Source organism: Colossoma macropomum, unplaced genomic scaffold, assembly GCF_904425465.1.
Source record: "Colossoma macropomum unplaced genomic scaffold, Colossoma_macropomum, whole genome shotgun sequence".
NCBI lineage: Eukaryota > Metazoa > Chordata > Actinopteri > Characiformes > Serrasalmidae > Colossoma > Colossoma macropomum.
In genome coordinates, this window is record NW_023494792.1 from 28,070,272 (window position 1) to 28,085,406 (window position 15,135).

The following is a 15,135-nucleotide window of genomic DNA, read 5'->3' on the forward strand; positions in this document are numbered from 1 at the left end:
CTTTAATGGCCGTTCCATTACTTTATTAGTCTGTGTAAAGTTTATTGGATGAGTGCTCGGCAAGGTGAGGGATCGAGTGAACAAACTTCAGCGGCAGAGCTTGCTGAACCATTTTCAAACCAGCAAAGCTATTTATAAACCATATCAGCAAACTACTCTGAACGCTTAATATTTCAGAACCATAGTATTTTGATTTGCTATGTTCAGAAAGGATTTTAGGGAGCAAACTATTCCATCTGTTATATATGACTGTTGACACAACAATACATCACTCTGCAAGTAAGCAATAACAATGCAACAAGGTTCTAAAGAAAAGCTTTCAGCCAGACCAAGCAATTATTCACAAAATGTATGTACATCATGTTCACACATCTGCATTACAAAGCCAGTTAGCTCACTGAGGCTAACATAGTGGAGGGCGAGTGTGTTCTGATTGAGTAATCTGCTTCTCACTGTCTCCTCCTCCACTTGTACCGCTGGGTTGCCACCTCAGCCCTGTACAACTCCTAGATACTCAGTCAGTGGCTTGATTTTTTACTAAATTCAGTGGATGACTAGCTAAGCTCACAATGCAATCTATGGTAGATAGATGTCAGTTCAACCCAATCTTCTTAGTTATTATGTTGCCGTTCTGCCTAGTCCCTAAACATGTCACCAACAGTGCTCCTTTCTGAATCAAATGCCCAGAGTTTTGAGTAATCTATACCAATCAGACCCATTCTTTGCATACAAATGGTTTGACTGCATAAAAGAAGCAGTTTAAACTTCATAAGAATGCTAACATATAAAAATGCTCAGATTCTGAGACATTTTGCATCCAGGAAAGGAGATTTTTTTTCCTGAACATACAATTAAGTATACAGTTAAAATAAGTATTGAAACAAGACAATTTTGTATATTGTCCTCTTTATTAGGCACCTATAGTGGATCTTCAACAACAGACTACCACTAGCATCTACCACACATATACAAGGAGTGCTGCAGGTTTGAACTTAGACATTTTATTTTTAAAAAGACAGCGACTCAAATGAGAGTGAGAAAGCAGGTGAGCAGCAGAGTGAGTATACGCAGACACATTGTCAGGTTAGCTAGTTACACTGTATGTAGAAGTATGTGAACATCCCTCCTAATTATTTATTCAGGTATATCATTTACACCCATTGCTAACAGGTGTTTAAAATCAAGCACATAGCCATGCAAACTCCATAGACAAACTTTGGCAGTAGAATGGGTTGTACTGAAAAGCTCAGTGGCTTCAAATGTGGCACTGTCTTAGGGTGCCACTTTTGCCACAAGTCAGCAGTAAGCATTGGACCGTGCAAACTCACAGAGCGGGCTGCCGAATGCTGAAGCGCGTAGTGCAAATGGCCCATCTTCTGTTCCATCACTCACTACAGAGTTCCAAACCGCCTCTGGAAGCAACATCATCACAACTGCATCAAGAGCTTCACAAAATGGGTTTCCATAGCTGAGCAGCTGCGCACAGGCCTAAGATGTGCAATACCAAAGCACAGGTTAGAGCGTTGTAAAGCACGCCACCACTGGACTCCGGAGCAGAGGAAACATGTTCTCTGGAGTGATGAATCACCCGTCACTGTCTGGTAATTGATGCCAGGAGAACGCTACCTATTGGAATGTATAGTGCCAACAGTAAAGTTTGATGGACGAGGGATAATGGGCTGGAGCTGTTCATAGTTTGGGCTTGGCTCCTTAGTTCCAGGGAAAGATAATGTTAATGCTACAGCATACAGAGACATTTAAAGACAATCATATGCTTTCAACTTTGTGGCAGCAGCAAAATGAGGCACATAAAGACATGGTTTGACGAGTTTAGGGTGGAGGAACTCCAGTGGCCTGCACAGAGCCCTGACCTCAACTCCTTTGGGATGAACTGGAAGGTCGAAGTGGAGTGTAACTTAAAAATGCATTAATAAATACACATGCCATTATTGATAATGATTTTAATGGTAGAAAAATACTATTTGGGATCAAACAGTGAATTTATGGTTTTGACATTGTAAACATAAAGTTGATCATTCTATGGTAATACCTTACTTCAATTCTGCTACATAACATTGACATAACCATGCTAAAAACATGTCACGACAGATATCATGCTGTCATAACAGATTATGTTCAGTACTATAATAGTGTCATGTTACCATTACCGGTTAATGTCAAGACCGACATAATAATGTTTGATGTCATCATGGCTTATCCCACATGCTGTCATGACAATTACCGGCAATGGTAGTATGACACTGTTACATTACTGGACATAATCTGTCATGACAACACATAACAGCACAGCATATCTGCCATCACATTCTTATGGCACATGTCAATATTCTGTAGAAGGGTTCAAATAAAGTGATTTACTACCAGTCTACTATGTCAGAGCCACTGCTGTGCTGAGTGTTCCACCACTAAAATAATATCTGGTCAGCAGTGGTCCTGGTGGTCCCCTTCCAATGGTAGATGTGGCAGAGGGTGCTAATAATTGGGCAGCAACAGATGGGCTACAGTCAGTACATATTAATTTGTCCCCCTGTGGCTCTGAACAGACGGGCTATGCAATGTAACTCAGTGGTCAATCACCAACAAAATTAATAATAACATTTCATTCTTGATATGTATTTAAGTCTTTTACCCTTTCTTTATTTCTTTTACTCTTCTTTCCTGAGTGCTTTTCCAGTCACCCAGTCACCTCGAGTCACACATACACACTCAAACCTCACTTTCTTTGCACTATTTAAGGCAATTTCACATGTAATTATTCCAAAGAGAGGCTTTTTAAGTACAAACAGCTTCACGCACACACAAAGCAAAAGATGCTTTTTCGCACATACGGAAATGGCGACCACGTCAAAACCTTCAGCTGCCTCTCGGAGAAAAACTCAATTAATTTTTCACGACAAGGGTGTGTGTGTGTGTGTGTCTAAATGTGTGGTAGGAAGAGGGAAGAGAGACAGGGTGAAAGCAAAACGAGTTCTGCTAGAAAGTGTGGAGGATGAAGGAAGGATACTCTTCTCTTAAAAGACGCCACAAGCCAAATGACTCACTCCTCATGGCAAGAAGCACACTTACCACCAGATTCCATAAAAACAAAACAAGGCGAGTATACTGAAAAATTCATCTTATGGAATATAATTCTCTCCTCTCACAGTGTACAGCTCAAAATGCACAAGATGCACAGTGGAGGGAAACATAATGTGCCGTACCCTACATTTTTCTTGTTTTTTTTTCCTTGACATTTTTATAATGTTAAAAATCTGTAATAATAAATTTTTACATGACCATTTCTGATCTTTCTTTTGCCTTTACAGTCTAATGCAAAAGTATGTGCACCCCTGGTCAAATTATATGTGTTTGTTGATGTGAAGATAAGTTACACGTTATTCTCTACAGAGAATGCACTTCTGCACATTTTAATACACCCTAACTGTTTATTCGCTGAATTTAACATACAGGGAAAGAATGAAACAGAAAATGTGGCCTACGCAAAAGTTATGTCACATTTTATTTTGTATGTTTTATTTTTTTCCTGCACATAAACAGAACTAAAACAAAACATGTAATCTGACTGGAGGTATTCAAACTTTTGCATACAACTGTATGTAAATGACCTCTGTTGTAATGAGGTGGCCTAATTCAAAAAGCAGTCTAGGTTGAAACATTCTTGATGACTTGATTTGACAGACTTGATGACTTGATGTGCAAAAAGCCACGTTCTGAACCAGTCAGCACAAAGTTCACTACCAGTAATAAAACAACCCGCCCTTTTATTTTCACGTAACTGCAACAAATCTCGCTGTGTGTTCTGACCGTCCATCAATGTTTTGCAAAACAATCAAAGGTCTTTCCATCTGCAAACTTTTCAGAGCTACATTTGGTGGCAGTAGTAGTTGTTGATTTAAAAGAAGGAAACAATTACATCAGGGTGCAGCTTTGACTCACAATCGAGGCTACTATAATGAACTGGCACACTCAAACACACTGTGCTATTCCACAAGTCTATTAATAATATCTCAGTAAAGTGAGTTATCTACTCATAGCAATTAACGAGTAATTAAAGTGATGAGCTTTAGATGGCATGGCCACTCTCTGAGCTTGCACCACAGAATCTAACTACAGAAACACCACAGAACATGGAGAGCAACACCACTAAGCACAAGTTAAACATCGTAATGCATGTATTAAAGGCCCTGTATCCTGCATTTTTCTTGCATTTTAACTTTTTCCCACTTAAAGTCATCCAATTATAGTGTTTATGTGGTTTTATAGACCTAAATAGTCATACTTGATTTTTTGACCATTATCCAACCTCTTTTATCCCTTGGAATTAAACGGGGTCTGTTTTCTCACTGCACCTTTAAGTGTAAACGATGCAAATTATCTCTGTTCTCATTGGCTGCCCTGTATTGTGCCTAAGTCTAGGCTGAAACACTACTTACAACTTCAGTGTGAATGGTCGGAGCTGAACTGCTGTAAGCTGAATAGTTGGATATACGTAAATGTTTTCAGAACACAGGACAGGCTGTTTCTGCAGCTTAGTTTTGAATATATGGACTGTAGAGACTGCTAAGAGAATGGTACATTTTTGTACTTTTGCAGTGTTTACATATTACACTGAACTAAATTAAAAAAGGAAGGGAAATTTGGATTTACACAATATGGGCTCCAACAGTACCAAAAACATTTTTGCTGGAATGAAAAGGTAACCAATTCTTTTTACATGAGTATGAGTTTAAGACTACTTACCTCTGGTCGCAGTGTCTGAGATAAGACTTGTTGTCTTTTATCAGCACATAACAAATCATCTCAGACACTGTACTTATATTAAAAAGGTCACATTATCGAAAACCTGACCTCTTCCTTTTTCAAATAATATATATATATATATATATAATATATATATATATATATATATATATATATATATATATGTACACAAATTTATGTGTGTGTGTTTTTTTTTTATTTCCTGAATATAACAAATAAACAGTAATTGTGAATTACAAGAAGTGTGTTCCCTGTAGAGGATGTCTATTTAACACGGCATTAATCAATCAATCAAGGCACAGCGAGAATAAGAACCTAAGAATAGAGACATTGACAAACGGTGAGGTAAACATAAATTACAATCACATATTGTACATAAAAATCACATAAAAGCTATACGGATGTAAAAACGAATGAATGAATTAGTAAATAATAAATAAATAAATAAACAAACAAATAAACAGAAAAATGTAGGTTATAGGCCCTTTCAAATCATCCCAAATGTGTCAGGGCTCTGTGGCTGATGTGAAACAAGGACAACCTTGTTGAAGTCTTAGGCTGGGTCAAAAGGGGGTGATTTCAGTGGATGCAGACAGGTTTATCTATTTATCCCATCATTTAATCTTCATCCTGTCACCTCAAACTGCCAACTGCGTGCCACCCCTCCCTCCACAATGGCATCCATCACACCAGGTTGTGGTGGGAGGCTAAGGGTGCAGCACCCTCTAATAGGTTTTTAAGGATCTCATCAGGTTCAAAAGATTCCCAAGGTTATTTTTCTCCCTTTTTCCTTCTAGGAGCCTCAGTGCGCCTTATCAGAGCCTGCCTGCTTAGGCCATGGCTCATGGGAGTGGCTCTTTGCAGATGGAATCGACGGCCATGAGCTCGGCAGGGCTCAGAGGACGAAACTTACCGTCTCTCTGCTCTGCCACACACACTGCTGGCTGTGTCAGGAGATAAACACGCACTGCCACACAGGAAAGAAAGCCACCATTGATCTGAAAAGCTTAGACGTGGACAGAAAATCACATTTTAACACATGAAAATGTTCTTCAGATTTGAATTTAAATGTTCTTTCTATTAGTCGATAAACTCATGCTGAATGACTTTTTACTTCTATTTCAAGTAGTTTCCAACTGTGTTGTGGCATCTGTAATGTCCAAATAAAAACTCTGTTTTAAGACATTTATGAGGCTTGTGACAAACAAACAGCCACATATCTCTCAAGAGTGATTCACAGTGGTGGTGAATGTAGTTTAGGAATCTAGTCCAAGGACTCTTTTAGGCAGTGGCATTCTTGCCTGGACCTCCAATGTTTTACTCAACACTAACCAACCACATGATGCTATCAGGCTGGAAGGGTGAAGACTAGCACCTGCTTCCTCTGAGACAAATAAAGCGACACCGCATCTTTTCAAACTGCCACTGATTCAACATTACTGGACAGCTCAACACACTTTGAGGAGAACACTGTTAACATCTGTCAATTCTGTTACATCAGCTAACAGACTGGCAGGTTGGCTATCATCACACTGAGTACTGGTCCGAGAGGGAGGCCGATTATGCCGTTTCGGACTCCCGGCCATGGACGGGTACCGAATACAATCTTCTGGCATTTAGACAGTTGCGCCACTAGTAAGCTATCCTCTAATCATCTGTGTGTGGGCCAACAGTGACATCCACTATCAGAATTGGGTAGTGAGACAATAAATGTAACAGCATTACATAATCAGGACACAAAAAACTATTCCATTACAAAAAAAGACAGTAATCAGATTATAGATACATTACAAATAAGTTGATTACTAGCAGGATTACTTTAGCCACCACTCTCAGTCATGGTGATCTCTATGAGCTTTGTCATCTAAATGCAGATTTTGTCATGAGTAGGGATGCACTGAATGCATCACAGATTTTTATGGCTGATTCAAATTATTTTTCAGCCAAACTGGCCATTTTTTGAGATTACTCTTATCAGCCTTTTTTAAATAAATAATATTGTTTGCTGTTTAATGGGCCAAACTGGCATTTGTTTTTCAAGTTTAAATCAGTTGCCTATAAATAATGTGAATCAAACAAAGTGCTACATCAAAAGTAAAAGGGTCACTGGCCATTTAGCATAATACGTCATGAATAGTTATCCTGATATTCTGATATTGGTATAGCAACCGCAGTCAAATACAATGTGAGTGCACTAACTAATGTTATTCACCACATAAAACTGCACAGATCAGCCAAAATAAAAACCAATCAGCGGGCCGATTTCTATCAATGTCAAAATCGGTCAATTCCAATCTTGGCCGATTGCTACTGTGCATCCCTACTTATGAGATTTTTATCACTCGCCACAGCATGAGAGGATGGAGAAGGGAGACAGAGAGCTGTGGCAAAAGATAAACTCTAATTCTAGAAAAAATCAGAAAGAAAAAGTTTCATGACAGAGTTTTTTATAGCAACGAACATCAATAGATTTATTACTGATTACTGAACATCAATAGATTTATTACTGATTACTGAACATCAATAGATTATTACTGATTACTGAACATCAATAGATGTATTACTGATAGTGATGTTGGAATGGTGTTAGAAGTTCGAAATTTCAGACCCATCACCTATATTGTTTGTTTCAGTTGTCCTGCTTTTCCTGTTCTCAGATTTAAGTTGTCTTGCTGAAAAAAATGTTTTCATTTAATTACACAACTTTAAAAAGATCAGTAATACAAAAGTAACAAAAGGTGATCAGATAACTTTAATACAGTAATCCTTTGGATTAGTTGATAGCTCACATTTTTAACAAGTAATCAGTACCAGAAGGCATTTTTAAGTAACCCTCCCAACTCTGTTCACTACGCTATGGATAAATATCTGATCTATCTACCAAAAAGTGTCCCACTTTCACTTTTTCACTCTATTTTTACCAGGACATGTGCCAACATGCAAGGCAGGTCATGTATGTCGCTCATGCATATGTATGAGCATGAGCACATGGATCCTCTCCTGCAGCCTCTGCTCTCTCTAATCACATTCATGCGAGGGTGACTAATACAGACGATAATTCACATCACTGCTGTTCCTCCTGAGAAGAGTTGGAGCACATTCAACTGTCCTTCCTCTGAGCCGAGGACAGCGCAGTGAATACAGGGGAAACGCACATACTCGTCACAGTGGAACTAAACGTCCTCTGCCATCCCCGGGTGCTCTGAGCACTTTTCTCTGCGTGAGCATGAAGGTGAGGGTCTGAATAGAGCTGGAAGGTGAATGGAGTACAAAGAATGATCAGGGCTGATCTGTAGTAGGATGTGGTCATGAACCTAATATGGCAATAAAGCGAGGGGGAAAATGTGCTTCATGAATATTGGCCTCAATCTGGTGAACAGAGTGGCATGCAGATGTGACGAAGGTGGAGTCGAACCTGATGCGGGTCACTTTTTGGTCAACAGCTGTTTACAAAGCAGAGAGGCGAAGCATTTAGCTGTGAACGGATCAAATTGAGAAATTACAGGTAGAGCAGAGATGAAAGGAGAGAGAGAGAGAGAATAAGAGTGCGTAGTGATAAAGAGTGAGGAGAAGAAGAAAAGGTGGAGGGTATTTAAAAAAAGCAGAGGAAGCAAAGAAAATGAACGTAGAGGGAGTGATTCTGAGCAAGATGGCAGAAAGAAAGACACAAGGTGAGAGAGAGAGGAGAAGAGAGAGAGCAAGTGGAAGAGAGTAAGAAAGAGAGAGGGAGTGAGAAACATTAAGACAGAGAGAAACAGGAAGAGAGAGAAACAGAGGGAGATAAAGAAAGAAACAGATGGAGAGAGTAAGCGAGAGTGAGAGATAAAGAGAGTGAGAGAGAGAAAATAAGCGAGAGAATGTGATGATGTATATATGTGTGTGTGTCATCCTCTCTCTCTCTCTCTCTACATATATATATGTATATATACATATAGAGAGAGCGAGGGAGACACACACACACATATAATATATACATATATATATATATATATATATATATATATAGAGAGAGAGAGAGAGAGAGAGAGGGAGAGAGAGAGAGGGAGAGAGAAAGTAAGAGGAGTGTGTGAGAGAGAGAGGGAGGGAGAGAGAGAGACAGGGAGAGAGAGTTGCACCCAGCTGGAGAGAGGAGGTGGAGAGCACACTCTGAGCTCCTCCGAGCACATAATGAACGCAGGATGACAGAGAAGAGGAGAGAGAGACACCTGCAGCCTCAGGAAACTTTCTGCCGTACTGGTGTGTGTGTTGTGTGTGTGTGTGTGTGTGTGTGTGTGACAGAGCGAGAGCGCTAGGTAGAGGAGGGGAGAGCAGAGCTGAGTGGAGCTGAGAGAGGAGTCCAGCGGCCAGATAAGAGGTCAGAACAGAGGGAGCAGCAGAAGGACATGCTGCTCTGACCTCCAGGCTAAAGCACCTTCGGGAAGCAGGAATGCTCACTCAAAACGGATTTCTAAGGATTTTCTGTGATGCTCCTCTTCAACCCTAAAGTTCTGTACTTCATGGTGAGTGTCTTTAATTCTTTTATGTGTCTTTAGCCTAAAACCACCCTTATATTTGATATAACAGTGTATTTGTCAAGTAATTACAAATACAAATCCTGAGGAAACAAATAAAAAGAGCCAATTAAAAGAACAGCCGGCGGTCACATCTACCTCTTTAAGGAAAAGATGGAAACGTTGTTGCCTTTTAAATTATGCAAATGACAACAAAATATTATAAATATGGATGAGGTCAACGTAATCAGAATTTAACAATCAGAGCAGAAAGTGCTTTTTCTGTTTGTTCTTACAAGCAATTTGAACTGTTTCCATTCACATTCTGAAGACTAAACTTCCAAAGGCATTCCAGAAACACAGTACATTTTTACCCAGTAGCCAAAACAAAAAAAATCAACAAATTAACTGCAGAAATGGCACAGTGCTCTTGCTCTCATCACTTACATTTCTATATTACCGTACTTTGCTTTCTTTGCTCATGTAACAGGTGGACAGATCCACTGACCATTAGTGAATATAAACTGCTGGTCAAGTTCAGACACACTGAACTGAATATGCATTTTTAATCATTTTAAAGGCATTTTTATAAAGAGGAATATTCTTGATTGCCAATGAAATAAGAGCCAACTAACAGCCATTAAGTACATATAAGTTGTCCACCAGATAATTATACAGAAGCCACAAAACAACGGTCCATGCTTTGCCTTTATTACAGCTTCCTTTCCTTTTAGAAGATTTGCTTTAAGTTTTCCAAAGGAATCTGCAGGATTATCCGCAGGAAGTCTAAGATGTTGGTTACATTTTCTGCTTTTCACAATCCAAGTAATCCCAAACACATTCAGTGATGTTGAGGTCTGGACTCTGAAGTGGTCAGTCCATTGTTCTTTGTTTGATTTGTAATTTTTTTTTAAATCTATTTTTTTTTCTCAGTAACAGCTTCTTGACAGCCACACATCCTTTCAGACACATAGTGTTGAGTTGTTCTTCTCACAGCGGAAGGATGGACAGAAACAGCTGTGGATTTTTTTTATACTTGAATCAAGAGTGGAGCTTGATTTTCTCAGGTCTAAGAGTTCTAAGAGTTCCATTTTCTCTGTAACTTCTAATCTCCTCATAAATATCTCCTGAAAAAATGAATAACTTGTACTGAATACAAGATACTGATTGGTTTAACATTGTTTGGTCATTGCACAATTTCATATGTGTTATTTCACAGCTTTGTTGTCCTCACTATAGTTCCAAAAAGTGGAAAATAGTAAAAAGGGGAAAGCCCCTTCTATGAGTAGTGGTGTCCAAATGTTTAACTGGCAGCATTTGCGTCTTAAAGTTTCATATTTTATCCTGTATACTGTGTTCCACAGTGTGTAAGCAATCACAGCTAATAAGTTCACACTCCCCCACCACTGACCTCTTCCTCAGCACAGAATTCGGCCAAACAACGCTTCGACACTCACGTGGTATCTACACAGCTAGTTTATTGCTAGAGCTTTATTATCACAGGTCTTGGAAGCAGGGGAAGCTGACCCACTAACGAAACCTGCCGCCCACCCACACACGGGCCTTGGCCACGGGGCACGCACTGACATGGGTTGCTTTTTATCTCCATCGCTCCTCTGAAACTGCTCTTTTTAACAAGCAGCTGTTGTCCCATCTGCTCACAGCTGATCTGGGGCTTCATTTAGAGCTATTTAATCTCTAGTCATTTGGAACCTCACACAGTGGACATGGTCCAAAAGAACCGGACCAAAATCACTGGCTGGTGTCTGGAGCCCGGACAGGTACTTCTGTTGGCAGCTGAAGAGCATGGCAGCTGTTCCACCATGAACAAGAGCAGTTCCCTGTTAAGTGCACCAATGCTAACATATAAAGGTGACACCTGGATTCCATCACCATGCAGCTAATTAGGCCTATTATATCAATTAGGTTTAATTTATAGAGCTCTTGGGAGCTGTGGCGTCTCTGCCTCAGCTTTACATATTAGTGAGACTGGGAAATTAAGACTATTAATAAATACTAATAAATAAGCTCCTAAATGGTGCACCTGGTAGAAAGCAAGGCTTGGTGAATGCACAGTTGTGCCCTGTGGCTGAGGCTCACATTTGAAATGGGTGAAAGAATGGCAGAACAGCTGAGTCCTTTTTCCACTGCACAGCAGGCGTCAGCGGCATCAAACTGGTGCTGCTGACATGCTGGGTAGAGGGAATTGACTTTGATGTACCTGTGAGAAGATATTATATATATATATAAAAAGTTGACAAGTAATAGTTAACACAGCTAAAAAACTCTGCAGTTCATCAGCTATACTTCACTAAACACTATGTACAGGTTTCCTGGACACAGATTAAGCCTAATCTTGAACTAAATTGCAGTGTCAATGGTGAATCACCACTGGAAATTCTTTTTTTGTCTACGCTTAAGCTTAACCTAGGTCTAGGCCTGTCCCACTTTGTTGTAGTAACAGCCTTTATTTTTTTGAGAAAGCTTTAGAGTAGATGTTGGAACACTGCTGTGATAATTTTACTGCATTCAGCCACAAGAGCATTAGTGAGGTCAGGTACTGATGATGTATGATTAGATCGGGATCACAAATGCAACTCCAACTCATCCCAAAAGTACTGGATGGAGGTCCATCTTTCCAGAGAACGCAGTTCCACTGCCCCACAGCCCAATTTTTGGGGGGCTTTATAACCCTCTAGCTGACACTTGGCACTGGGCAAGGAGACGTTAGAGCATCCCATTCTATTGGCAGTCCTTTTCTATGGAAATTATCCAAGCTGTGTGTGCGCAAGTTTCACGTAATCGCATATAGCACTTCAGTACATAGCATACTTATATGATACAATTAATGTAAAAATAAACTGAAGTACCCAGATAAGAATAGATATAAGCTAACGGCATCATCCACACTTACTTGCAAAGGCAATTCAAAAAACTCTTTCACAGTGACTTGCCTTGAGGAATCATGTGGCGTTAATTTTCCTTTGTTTTCCCTTCTCATTCCACCATGCTGCGCAATTATGGTTCTCCTGGCACCTGGAGAGTGAGAAACAAGTTCATTAAGCCTTATAGCCACCTGACAGAGGGATCCACAGGTTGCTATGGTTTTGAGGCCTATGGTGGCATGTCCTGCCCACCTTTCCTGCCTGCCACTTCACATGATTTGGTGTGGTAAAGACAATTACTTCACATCTTGGGAGCAGCAAAGGGTGGAGGGCTTGTGGGTCGAGGAGGTGCTACTGAACATGCTATTTCAAGAATATAGTCAGTCCCTCAGGGTTAAATCTGTCAAATCCATCTTCCACGTTCGTGCTGAGAAGGAGGGGCTGGCGTTTCTGTAAAACTGGGCTGCCTGTCTTCGAACTCAGACAACAATAGAGAGCGAAGAAAAAATGAAGAAAAACAACTATGTCGGAACAGTTTACACCTACGCTCATCTCGTCACAATCGCAGAGTTCCCTGTGGAAGAGACTAGAGCGACTGAGTTTGCTTGTAATTCAGCAGCAGCTTGTGCCGTCGAATGCGGGAGTTCAGAAGCAGCATGAAAGGCTGTCACATGTGGAGCCTGTGAAAGGGCTCTCTCCAGCACGAGGCCACATTGGAGCAAGGGACTTTATTTAGCCAGTGGCTGTGCTATTGAGTATGTGTAGGTGTGTGTACACATGCAGCCACTAAGTTAAGGGGCAGTCAGACGGATAGCACTAACAGCAGCACAGCAGGTGCTCGTTACAACCACCAAACAATGCTTAGGGAGAAAAACAAAAACAGAGACTTACCCTCAGTTTATTTTCTTTTTAGCACTGACTTCCTACTTACACCATCCAAACTTTGTAGCTTTAACATTGTCCTACACACGTCACATTAGTTCATGTTAGCAAGGATTTACTTCAGTTTCAAGGAATTGTGGTTAACTGGAATCATTAGCAATTGGTATGCTGTCTAATATGAGTTAAAGATATATATCTTCTGTGATTGGCTACTGAACCTCGTCAATTCAACATAAACTCATACACATTCTTGTCAAGTTATCTTCACCATAAGGTTTTGATGAAAAATCGAAATGCATTCCAGGATATGGCACTGCATGAAGCCTATAGTTATGTAGACTCACTCAAGTCAAGTCAAGGGCTGAAGGACCTGCTGAATTCTTAACCCTATTTGGAGAATCAGAAGGTTTTTAATATGGCGGTGGGGATTCCCTCAAATCCAAGTCAGAGACATTCAGAACATTCATGTTAATGTTGACATTCCCGTTGAAATCTGAATGGATTAGCTTCTAACAGTGAAGATAACGGCCTGAGGGTGTTGCCAAGTTTGCTCCAGGGTAAACATACTCACAGTCTTAAAAATAAAATGGTTCTTTGGTACGATGCCATAAAAGAACCACTTTTGGTTCCCTAGATGAACCTTTCGATGTATTGTTCTTGAACAACTGTGTAAATGCCGTGCAAGTGTGAAAACCCTTTAAAAGTCAATTCATCATATCCTTACAAAGACTACATTGTTGTTTCTTTTTCTGACATTTTATTATGTTGCTATGCACCACTGGAGAAGCAACATTATACAGTCATGGGCAAAAGTTGAAATGACATGTTTTGTTAAAGGGAAAACAAGCTTCTGAATGTAATGTTGGAAAAAATAAAATAAAATTTGCACATACTGCATTTTAGTTTTTTTCCCCCAATGTGTTAAATTCAGCAAATAAACAGTAATTGTGCATTAAAATGTGCAGGCATTTTCTTTCTAGAGGATGTGTTAACCTTTTTTCACTGAGAAAATCAACATGCACTTTGACCAGTATGTTGTCCCTCCCCCTCCTCCTGCATCTCCTGTAGTACCGATTTTGTCCCCCTCCTACAATGCAAGGTGTTGCATAAGGCGAGTAGTCCTCTTCAACCAACTGCAGACTGGTGTCCGGGTCTGATTCCATGTTCATTTTGGAAAGCCCCCTTTTCATGATCCAATCAAATCCCGAAAGATCAAAATCATATCCCATCCATAAATCCCGCCTGAAGTCATGCTTTAGAAATGCGTCATGTTAAGCAAATAAAAAATATGTGCTAATCTGATTTCCGATTCATGTTAGTTTTAAATTTTAAAGAACCTCCACAGAAGAGGGTTAAAACCATAAACAAAGCACATAAACACCGAGATGCATACCTACACAACCAGCATAAACACCAAATACCCAAAACAGATGAAGATGTAAACGCCATAGCTAACATGCATGCAAACCTTCTGAGAATACGCAACCCGCTACAATCTTCCAGCTGGCCTCATCTCTGACTGAGGCTGGCGCTGTTCCTGCAGCTGATCTCTCAATTCATCTCATCACTGTCACTGTCCTCACAGTCTTCTGTTTCAGGAATTGGCTCAGTCTCTCGTGTCTTCCTCTGTTCCTTCTTCTAACTTTACTAATCGCTTGAATTGACAGCGATAGTGGGGCGGTGGTGTCCGCGGAAGAGTTTATAGCTCTTGGCACGTTAATGAAATTTCCCTTGTTTGGTGCAAACAGACATCTCTTTAAAATCTCATTACAATCTCCTGCCTGCCGTTTACACACAATGGCAGAATACAACCAACACCTCCACTGCCATGAGAAGTCTATACACCACTCTATCTTCACATGTAGAGAACAGCCCCTGTGAACACACACCACCGAATGCATTCATTCTGTTTATCATGGAAATTAAATGTGTTCTGAATACTAATAAATACGCTGAAAGACAGAAGCCGCTGACTGATCTTAGACATGGCACGATCAATGCTAAAGCACGGCAGTTTGCTTTGATTGAAAGATGGAGAATGAGCTAATCACGGATTTTATTGATGTCAGACTGTGCCTATGTGTGAGCGTGAAAAT

The 15,135-nt window shown here is 40.2% G+C and overlaps 1 protein-coding gene across 1 annotated transcript in view; it reads left to right on the forward strand.

Annotated features, from left to right (window-relative positions):
• The first annotated feature begins 8,960 nt into the window (after nucleotides 1–8,960).
• drd4-rs (dopamine receptor D4 related sequence) overlaps nucleotides 8,961–15,135 on the forward strand; it is a 28,956-nt gene continuing 22,781 nt past the window's right edge. The window contains exon 1 of the mRNA XM_036575503.1: nucleotides 8,961–9,281. The gene's annotated coding sequence lies outside the window, so the exon portion shown is untranslated. The remainder of the gene's footprint in view (nucleotides 9,282–15,135) is intronic.